Source organism: Arachis hypogaea, chromosome 13, assembly GCF_003086295.3.
Source record: "Arachis hypogaea cultivar Tifrunner chromosome 13, arahy.Tifrunner.gnm2.J5K5, whole genome shotgun sequence".
NCBI classification, from domain to species: domain Eukaryota; kingdom Viridiplantae; phylum Streptophyta; class Magnoliopsida; order Fabales; family Fabaceae; genus Arachis; species Arachis hypogaea.
This window is the reverse complement of record NC_092048.1, coordinates 96,287,668-96,307,291: the sequence shown is the minus strand read 5'-3', so window position 1 is coordinate 96,307,291 and position 19,624 is coordinate 96,287,668. Positions and strand designations below refer to the sequence as shown.

General features: G+C 40.5%; 1 non-coding gene across 1 annotated transcript; it reads right to left on the bottom strand.

Annotated features, from left to right (window-relative positions):
- Positions 1-2,704: 2,704 nt before the first annotated feature.
- On the bottom strand, positions 2,705-2,812 carry LOC112738509 (small nucleolar RNA R71). Its single transcript, XR_003169466.1, has one exon. It is a non-coding gene; the product is annotated as a small nucleolar RNA R71 (small nucleolar RNA).
- Positions 2,813-19,624: the final 16,812 nt, after the last annotated feature.

The following is a 19,624-nucleotide window of genomic DNA, read 5'->3' as shown; positions in this document are numbered from 1 at the left end:
AATTACATAAATATTTCTATCTTTATTTTCTATTTATTTATTATTATTATTCGAAAACTCCATAACCATTTGATATCCGCCTGACTGAGATTTACAAGATAACCATAGCTTGCTTCATACCAACAATCTCCGTGGGATCGACCCTTACTCATGTAAAGTTTTATTACTTGGACGACCCAGTGCACTTGCTGGTTAGTTGTATCGAAGTTGTGACAAATTATGAATTAAGATCAGAGCACCAAGTTTTTGGAGCCATTACCAGGGATCACAATTTCGTGCACCAAGTTTTTGGCGCCGTTGCCGGGGATTGTTCGAGTTTGGACAACTGACGGTTCATCGTGTTGCTCAGATTGGGTAATTTTCTTCTTATTTTATTTTTAAAAATTTTTCAAAAATATTTTTTTCTTTTTCGTTTTTCCCAATTAATATTCGAAAAAAAAAATTTCCTTTTGTTTTCGAAAATTATTTCAGAATTTTTAAGAATGAATTCTAGTTTTTCATCATGATTTGTTGAATACTGGCTGGCTGTAAAGCCATGTCTAAATTCCTTTGGACTGAGGATTCAACTAATCACTTCAATGCATGTAATAGCATACTAAAGCTTGGCTGGCTATTAAGCCATGTCTAACCCTCAGATTGGAGCTTTAGACTAAAGAGCACAAGATTCCTGGAATTCATATTAAAAATTTTGAAATCTTTATTTTTCTTCTTCAAATAATTTTCAAAAAAATAAAAATATACAAAAATCCAAAAAAATTAATAAAATAAAAAAATCAAAAATATTTTGTATTTCTTGTTTGAGTCTTGAGTCAATTTTTAAGTTTGGTGTCAATTGTAGTTTTTTCAAAGAAAAATTTATGCATTTTTCGAAAATTCATGCATTCATAGTGTTCTTCATGATCTTCAAGTTGTTCTTGGCCAGTCTTCTTGTTTGATCTTCATATTTTCGTGTTTTGTGTCTTTTCTTGTTTTTCATATGCATTCTTGCATTCATAGTGTCTATGCATGAAAAATTTCTAAGTTTGGTGTCTTGCATGTTTACTTTTCTTGAAAATTTTTCAAAAATAAGTTCTTGATATTCATCTTGACATTCATAGTGTTCTTGGTGTTCATCTTGACATTCATAGTGTTCTTGCATGCATCACATGTTTAGATCCAAAATTTTCATGCATTGCATCATTTTTCATGTTTTTCTCTCTCATCATTAAAAATTCAAAAAAATCAAAAAAATATCCTTCCCTTTTTCTCTCTTAAAATTTCGAAAATTTGGATTGACTTTTTCAAAAATTTTTAAAATTCAATTGTTTCTTATGAGTCAAATCAAATTTTCAATTTGAAAATCTTATCTTTTTCAAAATATTTTTCAAAAATCAAATCTTTTTCCTTTTTCTTATTTATTTTTGAAAATTTTAAAAATATTTTTCAAAAAATCTTTTTCTTAATTTTATATCATATTTTCGAAAATATCATCAACAATTAATGTTTTGGTTCAAAAATTTCAAGTTTGTTACTTACTTGTTAAGAAAGATTCAAACTTTAAGTTCTAGAATCATATCTTGTGATTTCTTGTGAATCAAGTCATTAATTGTGATTTTAAAAATCAAATCTTTTTCAAAACTAATTTCAATCATATCTTTTCAAAAATATCTTTTTATATTATCTTTTTCAAATACCTTTTCTAACTTCTTATCTTCTTATCTTTTAAAAATTAAATTTCAAATCTTTTTCAACTAACCACTTAACTTTTTATTTGATTCTTATCTTTAGTAAAACTGCTCAACTAACTTTTTACCTTTAATTTTCGAAAATCCCTTCCCTCTTTTTCAAAATTTTTTTAATTAACTAATTATTTCAATTTTTGATTTTAATTTTATTTCATTCCTAATTTTCGAAAACTACTAACCTTTTTCAAAAACTATTTTCAAAATTTAACTTTAAATTTTAATTTTAATTTTTCGAAATTCCCTCTCTCCCATCTCCTTCTATTTATTTATTACTTACTAACACTTCTGTTCATCTCATATCTCTGCTCCCCTCACCCTTGTGTTTGGATTCTCCTCCCTTCTCTTTCCTTACATTAAATTCTTTTCTTCTTTTACTCACACAAAGGAATCTCTAAACTGTGACATAGAGGATTCCATATTTTCTTTGTTATTCCCTTCTTTGTCATATGAGCAGGAGCAAGGACAAGAACATTCTTGTTGAAGCAGATCCTGAACCTGAGAGGACTCTGAAGAGGAAACTAAGAGAAGCTAAAATACAACAATCCAGAGACAACCTTACAGGAATTTTTGAACAGGAAGAGGAGATGGCAGCCAAAAATAATAATAATGCAAGGAGGATGCTTGGTGACTTTACTGCACCTAATTCCAATTTACATGGTAGAAACATCTCTATCCCTACCATTGGAGCAAACAATTTTGAGCTTAAACCTCAATTAGTTTCTCTGATGCAACAAAACTGCAAGTTTCATGGACTTCTATCTGAAGATCCCTTTCAGTTCTTAACTGAATTCTTGCAGATATGTGACACTGTTAAGACTAATGGAGTAGATCCTGAAGTCTACAGGCTCATGCTTTTCCCGTTTACTGTAAAAGACAGAGCTAGAATATGGTTGGACTCTCAACCTAAGGATAGCCTGAACTCTTGGGATAAGCTGGTCAAGGCTTTCTTAGCCAAGTTCTTTCCTCCTCAAAAGCTGAGTAAGCTTAGAGTGGATGATCAAAGCTTCAGACAGAAAGAAGGTGAATCCCTCTATGAAGCTTGGGAGAGATACAAGGAACTGACCAAAAAGTATCCTTCTGACATGCTTTCAGAATGTACCATCCTGGATATATTCTATGATGGTCTATCTGAATTAGCTAAGATGTCATTGGATACTTCTGCAGGTGGATCCATTCACCTAAAGAAAACACCTGCAGAAGCTCAAGAACTCATTGACATGGTTGCTAATAACCAGTTCATGTACACTTCTGAGAGGAATCCTATGAGTAATGGGACGCCTCAGAAGAAGGGAGTTCTTGAAATTGATACTCTGAATGCCATATTGGCTCAGAATAAAATATTGACTCAGCAAGTCAATATGATTTCTCAGAGTCTGAATGGAATGTGTAACACCCTACCATACAGAGACTTATGCTTAAGTCATAATTCAGAGATGGCAAGGTATTACGACCTCTAAAACAAAAATTTAGTACGTATAGTAGTATGAATGATTGATTATAACTAGAAGCCTTGTAGAAAAAAAGGATAAACAAAAACCGCAACTCGAAAGCGCAACACTCCGATCACTAACACAACGAGCAAAGGATAAGCTAACGCAAGATCATATATAAAGAGTATCAAAAACAGGAATATCAAGACTCAAAATTCGGCTGCGAAGGTAACCGGTTCGAGCATAGCAATATATACATATAATAAAATAAGGAAAACCCCAAGGAAAACCCAAAGGGACATAAATACCGAAAACCTAATCTCCAAAATCCCCTCTAGAAGGAGTCATCACAGTTTGTATTATTTAATGGAGATAAAAGTATCTAAACAAGATATATAAATCAAGATAGAGTTCCGAGAACAAGAATCTTCGCTAATCCAGAAGTCCCCAACATGTCTCAACGAGAAGCCTCGCGTCCTGCATCTGAAAACCACAAAATCCGCATGGGTGAGAACCAGAGGTCCCCAGTACGGTAACAGCTTCCACATATATAATACATAATAATAGAGGAAAGCCGAAGGCAATCCTAGAACTTCCTCCAGAAAATATCAAAGCTTATAAACAAGCTAAACCGTAAGTGGCAACTAACTAAAGATCCTTCAGTCTAACTAATACTTCCCTTTCTACTTCCTTTAGACCTCCCAACAACCAGCAGGAGTATAATATAGCAAACACAGTTATATCAGACAAGAGATTTACAAATAGGAACAAATAAGGCATTTAGGCAATTAGCAAGTAATATGCAGTCAAATAGGCAATCTCAAACAATTCATGTAGTATGCTTATGATGCATGCCTGTCCCTAGTGGCTGATGATATCATCTGTCGGTTATAGAGCCAACCCGACAAGTCCTGGTAGCTAGCCATTGGACTGTCCCTCTGTCGTGCATCCCCAACTCGAGTTATACTCATCATAAACTTGATCATAATCATGATCCATATCCATCACCCTCACTGGTGAATATTTATCCATCACCATCACTGGTGAATATTTATGGGGGCGAGCTCATCCGGGCCTTTCACAGTGCCCGGCCACACTTACGACATAGGGTCAAAAGAGCTTCGAGTCTCAACCTGGAGCACATGGTGGCTAGCCATTGCTACTACCCAGGGAAACCCTCATCTCCAATGGTGGAAGTGCAAACCTTCACAATTCAATCAACATCATATATGCATTTATACTTGGCCATAAACATGGCTCCGCCGTAACACGGCAATAATCTAGCCATCCGGCTCACGGTTAAATCCATAACCAGCCAATTCATTAACAATTACGGCCCTTCGGCCCATGGCACAACAAGCACTTCCACCGCCATTCTCCGCATCTCACATAATCATCTTTGATCCTCAATGATCATTCATTTTTCCCTTGCTTCACTCGCAAGTTACCACATTCACTAGCCCTTTTTCTCATGCTAGGCATATCATAATGATTTAAGACATAAGTGGTGAGATCGGAGGCTTAGAAGTATGAAATTTGGCTTTTAAAACTCAAAAATCAACTTTGGGATGAAAATAGGTCCACGCGTACGCGCACTCCACGCGCACGCGTGGATGGCGCTTTCTCGAAGAACGGCGCGTACGCACCAAGTGCGCCTACGCGCGAGGGGTCATTCTGCTAAAAATTTTCTAAGTTAAAAGCTGCAGAATTTACAGATTCAAACCCCAATCTTCCGACGGACATAACTTCCTCATTTTAAATCGTTTTTCACCCGTTCTTCGAACGGCATGGACATCCCGGATCCAATTTCATTTCTAAACAGATTTGGCACAAATCAGAGATCCGTAGTCCAAGTTATGTCTCGTCAAAGTATGCCCAAAAACCATGTTTTCATACAAAACCACAAGGTGCCATTTTCAAAACAAGCCACTTTCAACTCTTTTCAAAATCAATCAAACATGCCAATTTCAACCCTTCTCTTTGAAATCATTCAAAATGTACCAAAATCAACAACAAGCCATCCTCAACTCACACATTGACACTTTACCAAGGTTTCCAAAACCACATCCAACCATTTTAACACTTCTCAATCAAATGGCTAAAGGACAAACACAACATCATGTCATACATCCTTCCTCATCCCAATTTCCAATAATACCATTCTCAATTAACCATCATTATACATAATCAACATCATACTCACCATCAACATGATACCACCCATCAATTCAACATCAATCATCCATCAAGCATATATCACAACATGCATTTATCATATTTCACACAATCAAGGCATCAATATTCATAATCACATATATGAACACATCATATATTTCAACCATTCAACAACACCAACAATTCAATGCCTATCTTAGGGCCTCTAGCCTAAGTATTTCCTACCACATTACATATTAGATACGGGAAACCAAAACCATACCTTAGCCGATTCCCCAAGCTCAACCGGAGCACTTCCAAACCACTTGTCCACAAGCTCTCAAGGTATCAACACCTCCAAGAACAGATTTTATCACACAAAACCCTCTTCCAAGCTTTCCAAAATCACCAATCAAGCTCCAATATTCACATATACACAACCACACCCAAGGTCCAAGGAGACAAGATTAACCTTCTCCTTCAAGAGAGTTGGGTCCTCAAGATTGATTGTATGGGTTTTGTAGAGCTCTCCGCGGTGAACGCGTGGCCGCAAACGGAGCGGCAATCGGAGCTCTAGATCAAAAGTTATGGTGGTTTGAAGATCAAGTGAGAGAAGGAAGTTGAGAGAGTGTTCTTCCCCCTTCCATCTCAATTTTCAGCGTGTTTTGGTGTTGTGTGAGGAGAGAGAGTGCTGAAAACTAGGGTTTTGGTTTAGTTATGTTGGGCCAAGGGCCCACTTTGGGTCCGGTTGGTCCGGTTTGGCCCGTTCGGTCCAATCTTGGTCCGATTTCTATAAAATTGGTACCGAAATTCTCGTCTCAATTTCCTCTATCACATTTAGCCATAAAAATAACATTTTTGGCTTTCTAGAATAAATTCTCATTTATGGGTTAATTAGCCATTAATTAACCGGGTCTTACATTCTACCCAACTAATTGGGAATTTTGCCCACAAAATTCAAATTCAATTACCTGAGAATAAGTGCGGATAATCCGTTCGTATCTCCGACTCAAGTTCCCAAGTGTGTTCTTCAACACCGCCTCGACTCCAAGCCACTTTAACTAATGAAACCTCTTTTCCACGCAATCGTTTGATACTAGTATCGTCAATTCTAACTGGAGCCACTGGAAGCGTCAAATCTTCTCTTAACTGAACTGATTCAGGTTCTAACACATGGCTAGCATCAGGAGTGTACTTCCGAAGCTGTGACACGTGAAACACATCGTGCAGGTTCGAAAGATGAGGTGGTAGAGCCACCCGATACGCCACCGGCCCAATCCTCTCCAGGATCTGAAATGGACCAATGTATCGAGGATTCAACTTCTTTGCTTTAATCGCTCTACCTACTCCTGTGGTCGGAGTAACCTTCAGGAAAACATGATCTCCTTCCTCAAATTACAAGGGCTTCCGCCTCTGATCGGCGTAACTCTTTTGGCGACTCTGCGCCGTAAGCATCCTGTCTCGGATTTTCTTGACTTGTTCAGTGGTTTCAGCTATCATTTCTGGCCCCAACAAGCCTTTCTCTCCAGCTTCATACCAACATAGTGGAGATTGACATTTCCTCCCATACAATGCCTCATACGGAGCCATTCCGATGCTCGCATGGTAACTATTATTGTATGCAAACTCCACTAACGGCATATATCGATCCCAACTCATCGGTTGGTCCAAAACACAAGCTCTCAACATATCCTCTAGTGTTTGGATCGTCCTCTCAGATTGACCATCTGTTTGAGGATAGTAAGCTGTACTCAAGCTTAATCGGGTTCCAAAAGCTTTCTGAAATGCACCCCAGAACCTCGAAGTGAAACGAGGATCTCTATCAGAGATTATAGTAGCAGGTACACCATGGAGTCTCACAATCTCCTTTATGTATAACCGAGCTAGCTCCTCAAGGGTGTAAGTCATCCGAATGGGCAAAAAGTGAGCTGACTTTGTCAGTCGGTCCACAATCACCCAGATAGCATCAAAACCAGTCCTAGTCCTTGGCAATCCCGACACAAAGTCCATTGCAATACTTTCCCACTTCCATTGCGGAACCTCTAAAGGTTGCAACATCCCGGAAGGTCTTTGATGTTCAATCTTTACCTTTTGACAAGTTAAGCACTTTGAAACATATTCCGCCACATCATTCTTCATACCCGGCCACCAAAACATCACCTTTAAATCATGGTACATCTTAGTACTTCCCGGGTGAATGGAGAATCCACTTTTGTGTGCCTCCCTTAAGATATCTTGTCTCAAAGTACCAACATCCGGCACAATGATCCTACCCTTGAATCTCCATAACCCATCTTTTTCTTCCGACACTCTCCACTTTTTTCCTTGCCCGATAGCCGGTAACACCTTCCATAATGCTTCATCATTTTCATGAGCCTTTAGGAGTTCGGACTTAAAGTCACTTGAGATTTCTAATCGGCTCAAACACAAGTTTCCAGATACTTCTCGAGCACCAATTTTTAGACTCTCGAATCCCTTGAGCAACTTCTCCTCTTGAAGCATCATCCAAGACGCATATAACGACTTCCGACTTAACACATCCGCCACTATATTCGCTTTTCCCGGATGGTAATTCAACTCAAAGTCGTAGTCCTTCAATAATTCCATCCACCTCCTTTGCCTCATATTAAGCTCTTTCTGATCAAAGAGGTATTTCAAACTCTTGTGATCGGAAAAGACTTGGAACTTAACCCCATAGAGATAATGCCTCCACACCTTCAAGGCAAATACGACCGCAGCGAGTTCCAGATCGTGCGTAGGGTAACTAACTTCATGAGGTCTCAACTGTCGTGAGGCATACGCCACCACATTATGATGCTGCATCAGCACGCACCCTAGACCCTTCAACGATGCATCACAGTACACCTCAAAAGACTCGTTCGGCTCAGGTAACACTAACACAGGTGCAGTGGTCAACTTTTTCTTCAATGCCTGAAAGCTCTCCTCGCACTCAGGAGTCCAAACAAACATAGTGTCTTTGCGAGTTAACTTTGTCAATGGCAAAGCTAATTGCGAAAAGCCTTTGATGAACCTTCGGTAATAGCCAGCTAAACCCAGAAAACTCCTTATCTCAGTTACTGTGGTTGGTTGCTTCCATTCCATCACAGCCTCCACCTTAGCTGGATCTACGGCTATTCCCCTCTTACTCACCACGTGACCCAAAAACTTTACCTCATCCTTCCAAAACTCACACTTAGACAATTTCGCATAGAGTTTCTTCTCCTTTAAAATTTGCAACACGGTCCGCAAGTGTTCCGCATGCTCTTCTTCGGTCTTGGAGTAAATTAGTATGTCGTCAATGAAGACAACAACGAATTTATCCAGAAACGGACGGAACACTCTATTCATGTAATCCATAAACACTGCAGGAGCGTTCGTCAACCCAAAAGACATTACAGTATCCTCGTAATGACCATAACGAGTCCTGAAAGTAGTCTTAGGGATATCCTCACCCCTCACCCTTATCTGGTGATAACCGGATCGCAAATCGATCTTGGAGAAAACCCCAGCTCCTTGTAATTGATCCATGAGATCATCAATCCTCGGCAATGGGTATTTATTCTTTATGGTGACCTTGTTCAGCTGCCTGTAATCCACACAGAGCCGCATACTTCCATCTTTCTTCTTTACCAGTAATACTGGAGCACCCCACGGGGAAACACTTGGTCGGATAAAGTTCTTACCCAACAATTCCTCTAACTGAGACTTTAGCTCGGCCATCTCTAACGGTGACATCCTATAAGGAGCACTTGAGATTGGTCCCGCCCCAGGCACCAACTCAATAGCAAACTCGACCTCTCGGTTAGGTGGAAATTCCTCAATATCATCGGGAAACACTTCCGGAAACTCACACACTACCGGAATCTGATCCAACTTTTGATCATCACCCGAAACACCAGCGGTTAACAACAGGATACCCTGACATTCGATTCCAGAACAGTTCACCATCATCGAATTCAAGTAATAATTATTCACCACGACCGGCCCTTCTGTATCTTTCGGCATAAAGTACACCGACTTTGTAGAACAATCAAGCAGGATATGGTTCTCAGATAACCAGTCCAATCCCAAGATAAGATCAAGACTGATCATCGGTAAGCAGATTAAATTATGGACAAAATCACGCTGCTTGAACCTGAACGAAACTTTCGGGCATCCTAGCCTAGTTACCATGGCTTCATGGGTAGCATTATGTACCTTTAGGTCATAACCTAAGGTTACGATCTTCAATCCTAACTCATGGGCTTTCTCAAATGCAATAAATGAATGTGATGCTCCCGAATCAAATAAAGCATTTAAAGTTTGACCAGCCATTTCACAGTTACCTCGAATGAGTGTCTCAGATCCTTCTGCACCCACAGCTGAGGTGGTGAACACCCGACCAGTCTGTTGTGCTTTCCCAGCACCTTGCTTTTGCTTCTCTGGACAACTTGCGGCTTTATGCCCCGCCTTTCCACAATTGTAGCACAAACCCCATCCGGCCTTGCATGGTACTCCCGGATGGTGACTCCCACACCTAGTACAAGCTTGATCATTCTGAGGCTGCTTCCCAAACCTTTTCCCTTGGGAGTAGTTGTTGTTGGGCCTCCTAAAAGAACCTCCCCTCTTAAAAGACAGACCTCTAGGTGCAAAGCTCTTCCCTCGGTTCTGTGGAAATGATCCTTTGTGACTTTCTTTCTCAGCGGCTGCCCTCTTCACACACTCTTCAGCAACCCTACACTTGTTCACCAATTCGGAGAAAGTCCTAATCTCCATTGGCCCCACCGAACCGAAAATATCACTCTGGAGTCCTCCCTCGTACTTAACACACTTCCATTCCTCATATTCCACCGGAGTCCCTTGACACATACGAGAGAATCTGAACAGCTCCTCAAACTTATCAGTATACTCAGATACGGACATAGTACCCTGCTTCAGCTGCAACAATTCAAGCTCCTTGGCCGTCCTAGCAGAAGTCGGAAAGTACTTCTTATAGAAATCTTCTTGGAAGACATCCCAGGTGATATAATCATCACCCTGCTGCAGAAGACGACGGATACCTTGCCACCAATGCGACGCTTCACCTGTGAGCATATAGGTAGCGAACTCGACACGCTGTCCTTCAGGTACCACTTGTGCTTGCAGTGCTCGCTCTATAGCCTGAAACCATGTATCGGCCTCAGTCGGGCTAGTAGTTCCCTTGAACTTAGGTGGATTAACCTTCAAAAAGTTCGCCAGGGTCATCGGGCCCTGAACTCCACCTCCGTCATTACCATGGTTGTTCATCTGTTGACCAAGAGCCTCAGCAGTGGCTTGCATAGCAGCAGCCATATTCTCCAACGCAGTCATAAAGTTCAACGGGTCATTAGGGTTAGTCTCCGGCGCACGAGCATTAGTAAGACCTCTCCCACGGCCTCTACCGCGTCCACGAGGCGCCATCTGGTTCCTATACGCACCAAACAATCGATATTAAGTTGATCAGTCTCAATATCGGAAGTTTAGTACTTTAAAGTCCCAAATGCATGCTCATGAACGTTTATGCCAACTATATCAAGTAGATATACTAACAGCACATAACACACATACAGAGAATGCACAGAAGCATAGTCAGTCCATTCCTCAGGCTCTACAGGAACGAACTGCTCTGATACCATAATGTAACACCCTACCATACAGAGACTTATGCTTAAGTCATAATTCAGAGATGGCAAGGTATTACGACCTCTAAAACAAAAATTTAGTACGTATAGTAGTATGAATGATTGATTATAACTAGAAGCCTTGTAGAAAAAAAGGATAAACAAAAACCGCAACTCGAAAGCGCAACACTCCGATCACTAACACAACGAGCAAAGGATAAGCTAACGCAAGATCATATATAAAGAGTATCAAAAACAGGAATATCAAGACTCAAAATTCGGCTGCGAAGGTAACCGGTTCGAGCATAGCAATATATACATATAATAAAATAAGGAAAACCCCAAGGAAAACCCAAAGGGACATAAATACCGAAAACCTAATCTCCAAAATCCCCTCTAGAAGGAGTCATCACAGTTTGTATTATTTAATGGAGATAAAAGTATCTAAACAAGATATATAAATCAAGATAGAGTTCCGAGAACAAGAATCTTCGCTAATCCAGAAGTCCCCAACATGTCTCAACGAGAAGCCTCGCGTCCTGCATCTGAAAACCACAAAATCCGCATGGGTGAGAACCAGAGGTCCCCAGTACGGTAACAGCTTCCACATATATAATACATAATAATAGAGGAAAGCCGAAGGCAATCCTAGAACTTCCTCCAGAAAATATCAAAGCTTATAAACAAGCTAAACCGTAAGTGGCAACTAACTAAAGATCCTTCAGTCTAACTAATACTTCCCTTTCTACTTCCTTCAGACCTCCCAACAACCAGCAGGAGTATAATATAGCAAACACAGTTATATCAGACAAGAGATTTACAAATAGGAACAAATAAGGCATTTAGGCAATTAGCAAGTAATATGCAGTCAAATAGGCAATCTCAAACAATTCATGTAGTATGCTTATGATGCATGCCTGTCCCTAGTGGCTGATGATATCATCTGTCGGTTATAGAGCCAACCCGACAAGTCCTGGTAGCTAGCCATTGGACTGTCCCTCTGTCGTGCATCGCCAACTCGAGTTATACTCATCATAAACTTGATCATAATCATGATCCATATCCATCACCCTCACTGGTGAATATTTATCCATCACCATCACTGGTGAATATTTATGGGGGCGAGCTCATCCGGGCCTTTCACAGTGCCCGGCCACACTTACGACATAGGGTCAAAAGAGCTTCGAGTCTCAACCTGGAGCACATGGTGGCTAGCCATTGCTACTACCCAGGGAAACCCTCATCTCCAATGGTGGAAGTGCAAACCTTCACAATTCAATCAACATCATATATGCATTTATACTTGGCCATAAACATGGCTCCGCCGTAACACGGCAATAATCTAGCCATCCGGCTCACGGTTAAATCCATAACCAGCCAATTCATTAACAATTACGGCCCTTCGGCCCATGGCACAACAAGCACTTCCACCGCCATTCTCCGCATCTCACATAATCATCTTTGATCCTCAATGATCATTCATTTTTCCCTTGCTTCACTCGCAAGTTACCACATTCACTAGCCCTTTTTCTCATGCTAGGCATATCATAATGATTTAAGACATAAGTGGTGAGATCGGAGGCTTAGAAGTATGAAATTTGGCTTTTAAAACTCAAAAATCAACTTTGGGATGAAAATAGGTCCACGCGTACGCGCACTCCACGCGCACGCGTGGATGGCGCTTTCTCGAAGAACGGCGCGTACGCACCAAGTGCGCCTACGCGCGAGGGGTCATTCTGCTAAAAATTTTCTAAGTTAAAAGCTGCAGAATTTACAGATTCAAACCCCAATCTTCCGACGGACATAACTTCCTCATTTTAAATCGTTTTTCACCCGTTCTTCGAACGGCATGGACATCCCGGATCCAATTTCATTTCTAAACAGATTTGGCACAAATCAGAGATCCGTAGTCCAAGTTATGTCTCGTCAAAGTATGCCCAAAAACCATGTTTTCATACAAAACCACAAGGTGCCATTTTCAAAACAAGCCACTTTCAACTCTTTTCAAAATCAATCAAACATGCCAATTTCAACCCTTCTCTTTGAAATCATTCAAAATGTACCAAAATCAACAACAAGCCATCCTCAACTCACACATTGACACTTTACCAAGGTTTCCAAAACCACATCCAACCATTTTAACACTTCTCAATCAAATGGCTAAAGGACAAACACAACATCATGTCATACATCCTTCCTCATCCCAATTTCCAATAATACCATTCTCAATTAACCATCATTATACATAATCAACATCATACTCACCATCAACATGATACCACCCATCAATTCAACATCAATCATCCATCAAGCATATATCACAACATGCATTTATCATATTTCACACAATCAAGGCATCAATATTCATAATCACATATATGAACACATCATATATTTCAACCATTCAACAACACCAACAATTCAATGCCTATCTTAGGGCCTCTAGCCTAAGTATTTCCTACCACATTACATATTAGATACGGGAAACCAAAACCATACCTTAGCCGATTCCCCAAGCTCAACCGGAGCACTTCCAAACCACTTGTCCACAAGCTCTCAAGGTATCAACACCTCCAAGAACAGATTTTATCACACAAAACCCTCTTCCAAGCTTTCCAAAATCACCAATCAAGCTCCAATATTCACATATACACAACCACACCCAAGGTCCAAGGAGACAAGATTAACCTTCTCCTTCAAGAGAGTTGGGTCCTCAAGATTGATTGTATGGGTTTTGTAGAGCTCTCCGCGGTGAACGCGTGGCCGCAAACGGAGCGGCAATCGGAGCTCTAGATCAAAAGTTATGGTGGTTTGAAGATCAAGTGAGAGAAGGAAGTTGAGAGAGTGTTCTTCCCCCTTCCATCTCAATTTTCAGCGTGTTTTGGTGTTGTGTGAGGAGAGAGAGTGCTGAAAACTAGGGTTTTGGTTTAGTTATGTTGGGCCAAGGGCCCACTTTGGGTCCGGTTGGTCCGGTTTGGCCCGTTCGGTCCAATCTTGGTCCGATTTCTATAAAATTGGTACCGAAATTCTCGTCTCAATTTCCTCTATCACATTTAGCCATAAAAATAACATTTTTGGCTTTCTAGAATAAATTCTCATTTATGGGTTAATTAGCCATTAATTAACCGGGTCTTACAGAATGCAAGCTGCATCCAACAGTACTCAAGAGGCATCTTCTGAAGAAGAAGCTTATGATCCTGAGAACCCTGCAATTGCAGAGGTGAATTACATGGGTGAACCCTATGGAAACACCTATAATCCCTCATGGAGAAATCACCCAAATCTCTCATGGAAGGATCAACAAAAGCCTCAACAAGGCTTTAATAATGGTGGAAGAAACAGGTTTAGCAATAGCAAGCCTTTTCCATCATCCACTCAGCAACAGACAGAGAACTCTGAACAAAATACCTCTAATTTAGCAAACCTAGTCTCTGATCTATCTAAGGCCACTCTGAGTTTCATGAATGAAACAAGGTCCTCCATTAGAAATTTGGAGGCACAAGTGGGCCAGCTGAGTAAGAAGATCACTGAAACTCCTCCTAGTGCTCTCCCAAGCAATACAGAAGAAAATCCAAAAGGAGAGTGCAAGGCCATTGATATAACCATCATGGCCGAATCCAAGAAGGAAGGGGAGGCCGTGAATCCCAAGGAGGAAGACCTCCTGGGACGTCCAGTGGTCAACAATGAGTTTCCCTTTGAGGAACCAAAGGACTCTGAGGCTCATCTAGAGACCATAGAGATTCCATTAAACCTCCTTACGCCCTTCATGAGCTCTGATGAGTATTCTTCTTCTGAAGAGAATGAGGATGTTACTGAAGAGCAAGTTGCCAAGTTCCTTGGTGCAATCATGAAGCTGAATGCCAATTTATTTGGTAATGAAACTTGGGGAGATGAACCTCCCCTATTCACCAATGAACTAAATGCATTGGATCAACTGAGATTGCCTAAGAAGGAACAGGATCCTGGAAAGTTCTTAATACCTTGTACCATAGGCACCATAACCTTTGAGAAGGCTCTATGTGACCTTGGGTCAGGAATAAACTTCATGCCACTCTCTGTAATGGAGAAATTGTGAATCTTTGAGGTGCAAGTTGCTAAAATCTCATTAGAGATGGCAGACAACTCAAGAAAAGAGGCTTATGAACAAGTAGAGGACGTGTTAGTAAAGGTTGAAGGCCTTTACATCCCTGCTGATTTCATAATCCTGGATACTGGGAAGGATGAGGATGAATCTATCATTCTCGGAAGACCCTTCCTAGCCACAGCAAGAGCTGTGATTGATGTAGACAGAGGTGAACTAGTCCTTCAATTGAATGAGGACTCCTTTGTGTTTAAAACTCAAGGTCATCCTTCTGTAAACATGGAAAAGAAGCACAGTAAGCTTCTCTAAGTACAGAGTCAACTAAAGCCCCCACAGTCAAACTCTAAGTTTGGTGTTGAGAGGCCTCAGCCAAACTCTAAGTTTGGTGTTGGGAGTCTATAAAATTGACCTGATCACCTGTGTGGAGCCATGAGAGCCCACTGTCAAGCTATTGACATTAAAGAAGCGCTTGTTGGGAGGCAACCCAATTTTTATTTATCTAATTTTATTTTTATTTTATTGTTCTTTCATGTTTTATTAGGTTCATGATCATGTGGAGTCACAAAATAAATAGAAAAATCAAAAACAGAATCAAAAATAGCAGAAGAAAAATCACACCCTGGAGGAAGGACTTACTGGCGTTTAAACGCCAGTAAGGAGCATCTGGCTAGCGTTCAACGCCAGAATAGAGCATGGATCTGGCGTTGAACGCCCAAAACAAGCAGCATCCTGGTGTTTAGACGCCAGGAATGCACACTGAGGAAAGCTGGTGCTGAACGCCAGAAACATGCTGCATCTGGGCGCTGAACGCCCAGAACAAGAACCAATTCGGCGTTTAAACGCCAGAATTACATGCAAAGGCATTTTACATGCCTAATTGGTACAGGGATGCAATTCCTTGACACCTCAGAATCTGTTGACTCCACAGGATCATCTCAGCATCTGTGGACCCCACAGGATCCCCACCTACCTCCACTCATACTCTTCCCTCTTTTCATTCATCCTCTCTTCCCAATAAACACCTTTCCCCAAAACCCTTCACCAATCACCTCAATCTCTCTCTTCCCTATTACCCATTCACCACTCACATCCATCCACTCTTCCCCATAAACCTACCTCATAAACCCCACCTACCTTCAAAATTCAAAATCACTTTCCCATCCAAACCCACCCTAAATGGCCGAACTTAACCTCTCTCCCTCTCCTCCATTTCTTCTTCATCTTCATCTCTTCTTTCTTCTCTTGCTCGAGGGTGAGCAATATTTTAAGTTTGGTGTGGTAAAAGCATAAAGCTTTTTGTTTTTCCATTACCACTGATGGCATCTAAGACTGGAGAATCCTCTAGAAAAGGGAAAGGGAAGACAAAAGCTTCCACCTCCGAGTCATGGGAGATGGAAAGATTCATCTCCAAAGCCCATCAAGACCACTTCTATGATGTTGTGGCCAAGAAGAAGGTGATCCCCGAGGTCCCTTTCAAACTCAAGAAAAATGAGTATCCGGAGATCCGACATGAGATCCATAGAAGAGGTTGGGAAGTTCTAACAAACCCCATCCAACAAGTCAGAATTCTAATGGTTCAAGAGTTCTATGCTAATGCATGGATCACTAGGAACCATGATCAAAGTAAGAACCCAAACCCAAAGAATTATCTCACCATCGTTCGGGGGAAATACTTAGATTTTAGTCTGGAAAATGTGAGGTTGGCGTTCAACTTGCCAATGATGGAAGAGAACGCACGCCCCTACACAAGGAGAGTCAACTTTGATCAAAGGTTGGACCAAGTCCTCATGGACATATATGTGGAAGGAGCTCAATGGAAGATTGACTCAAAAGGCAAACCGGTTCAACTGAGAAGACTGGACCTTAAGCCTGTAGCTAGAGGATGGTTGGAGTTCATTCAACGCTCAATCATTCCCACTAGCAACCGGTCTGAAGTTACTATAGACCGGGCCATCATGATCCATAGCATCATGATTGGAGAAGAGGTGGAGGTTCATGAGATTATACCTCAAGAACTCTACAAGGTGGCTGACAAGTCCTCCACTATGGCAAGGTTAGCCTTCCCTCACCTCATTTGCCATCTATGCAATTCGGCTGGGATTGACATAGAGGGAGATATCCTCATTGATGAGGACAAGCCCATCACTAAGAAAAGGATGGATCAAACAAGAGAGCCTATTCATGGATCTCAAGAGATGCATGAAGAAGCTCATTACCAAGAAATCCCTGAGATGCCTCAAGGGATGCACTTTCCTCCACAGAACTTTTGGGAGCAAATCAACACCTCCCTAGGAGAACTGAGTTCCAACATGGGACAACTAAGGGTGGAACATCAAGGGCACTCAATCATCCTCCATGAAATTAGAGAAGATCAAAGAGCTATGAGGGAGGAGCAACAAAGACAAGGAAGAGACATAGAAGAGCTCAAGGACATCATTGGTTCCTCAAGAAGAAAATGCCACCATCACTAAGGTGGACTCATTCCTTGTTCTCAAATTTTCTATTTTTCGTTTTCTTTATGTTAAGTGCTTATCTATGTTAGTGTCTTATTACATGATCATTAGTATTTAGTAACTTTGTCTTAAAGTTATGAATGTCCTATGAATCCATCACCTCTCTTAAATGAAAAATGTTTTTAATTCAAAAGAACAAGAAGTACATGAGCTTCAAATTTATCCTTGAACTTAGTTTAATTATATTGATGTGGTGACAATACTTTTTGTTTTCTGAATGAATGCTTGAACAGTGCATATGTTTTTTGAAGTTGTTGTTTATGAATGTTAAATATGTTGGCTCTTGAAAGAATGATGACAAGGAGACATGTTATTTGATAATCTGAAAAATCATAAAAATGATTCTTGAAGCAAGAAAAAGCAGTGAATACGAAGCTTGCAGAAAAAAAAAGCGGAAAAAAAATAGAAAAAGAAAAAGCAAGCAGAAAAATCCAAAAGCTCTTAAAACCAAAAGGCAAGAGCAAAAAGCCAATAACCCTTAAAACCAAAAGGCAAGGGTAAATAAAAAGGATCCAAGGCTTTGAGCATCAGTGGATAGGAGGGCCTAAAGGAATAAAATCCTGGCCTAAGCGGCTAAACCAAGCTGTCCCTAACCATGTGCTTGTGGCGTGAAGGTGTCAAGTGAAAACTTGAGACTGAGTGGTTAAAGTCAAGGTCCAAAGCAAAAAAAAAGAGTGTGCTTAAGAACCCTGGACACCTCTAATTGGAGACTTTAGCAAAGCTGAGTCACAATCTGAAAAGGTTCACCCAGTTATGTGTCTGTGGCATTTATGTATCCGGTGGTAATACTGGAAAACAAAGTGCTTAGGGCCACGGCCAAGACTCATAAAGTAGCTGTGTTCAAGAATCAACATACTGAACTAGGAGAATCAATAACACTATCTGAACTCTAAGTTCCTATAGATGCCATTCATTCAGAACTTCAATGGATAAAGTGAGATGCCAAAACTATTCAAGAGGCAAAATGCTGCAAGTCCCGCTCATCTGATTGGAGCTATGTTTCATTGATAGTTTGGAATTTATAGTATATTCTCTTCTTTTTATCCTATTTGATTTTCAGTTGCTTGGGGACAAGCAACAATTTAAGTTTGGTGTTGTGATGAGCGGATAATTTATACGCTTTTTGGCATTGTTTTTAGTTTGTTTTTAGTAGGATCTAGTTACTTTTAGGGATGTTTTTATTAGTTTTTATGTTAAATTCACATTTTTGGACTTTAAAATGAGTTTGTGTGTTTTTCTGTGATTTCAGGTATTTTCTGGCTGAAATTGAGGGACTTGAGCAAAAATCAGATTCAGAGGTTGAAGAAGGACTGCTGATGCTGTTGGATTCTGACCTCCCTGCAATCAAAGTGGATTTTCTGGAGCTACAGAACTCAAAATGGCGCGCTTCTAATTGCGTTGGAAATTAGACATCCAGGGCTTTCCAGAAATATCTAATAATCCATACTTTGGCCGAGTTTAGAGGACGCAAAAGGGTGTTGAACGCCAGTTCTACGCTGCAGTCTGGAGTTAAACGCCAGAAACACGTCACGAACCAGAGTTGAACGCCAAAAACACGTTACAACTTGGCGTTCAACTCTAGAAGAAGCCTCTGCACGTGTAAACTTCAAGCTCAGCCTAAGCACACACCAAGTGGGCCCCAGAAGTGGATTTATGTATCAATTACTTACTTCTGTAAACCCTAGTAGCTAGTTTAGTATAAATAGAACTTTTTATTTACATCTTTGAGTGACATCTTTGGATTATCTTTTGATCTATTGATCACGTTTGGGGGCTGGCCATTTGGCCATGCCTGAACCTTTCACTTATGTATTTTTCAACGGTAGAGTTTCTGCACTCCATAGATTAAGGTGTGGAGCTTTGCTGTTCCTCATGATTTAATGCAAAGTACCACTGTTTTTCTATTCAATTCAACTTATTCCGCTTCTAAGATATCCATTCGCACCCAAGAACATGATGAATGTGATGATTATGTGACGCTCATCATCATTCTCACTTATGAACGCGTGCCTGACAAACACTTCCGTTCTACATGCAAACAAGCTAGAATGAGTATCTCTTAGATATCTAATATAGGGGACCGAGTCCGAGATATTAGAATTTT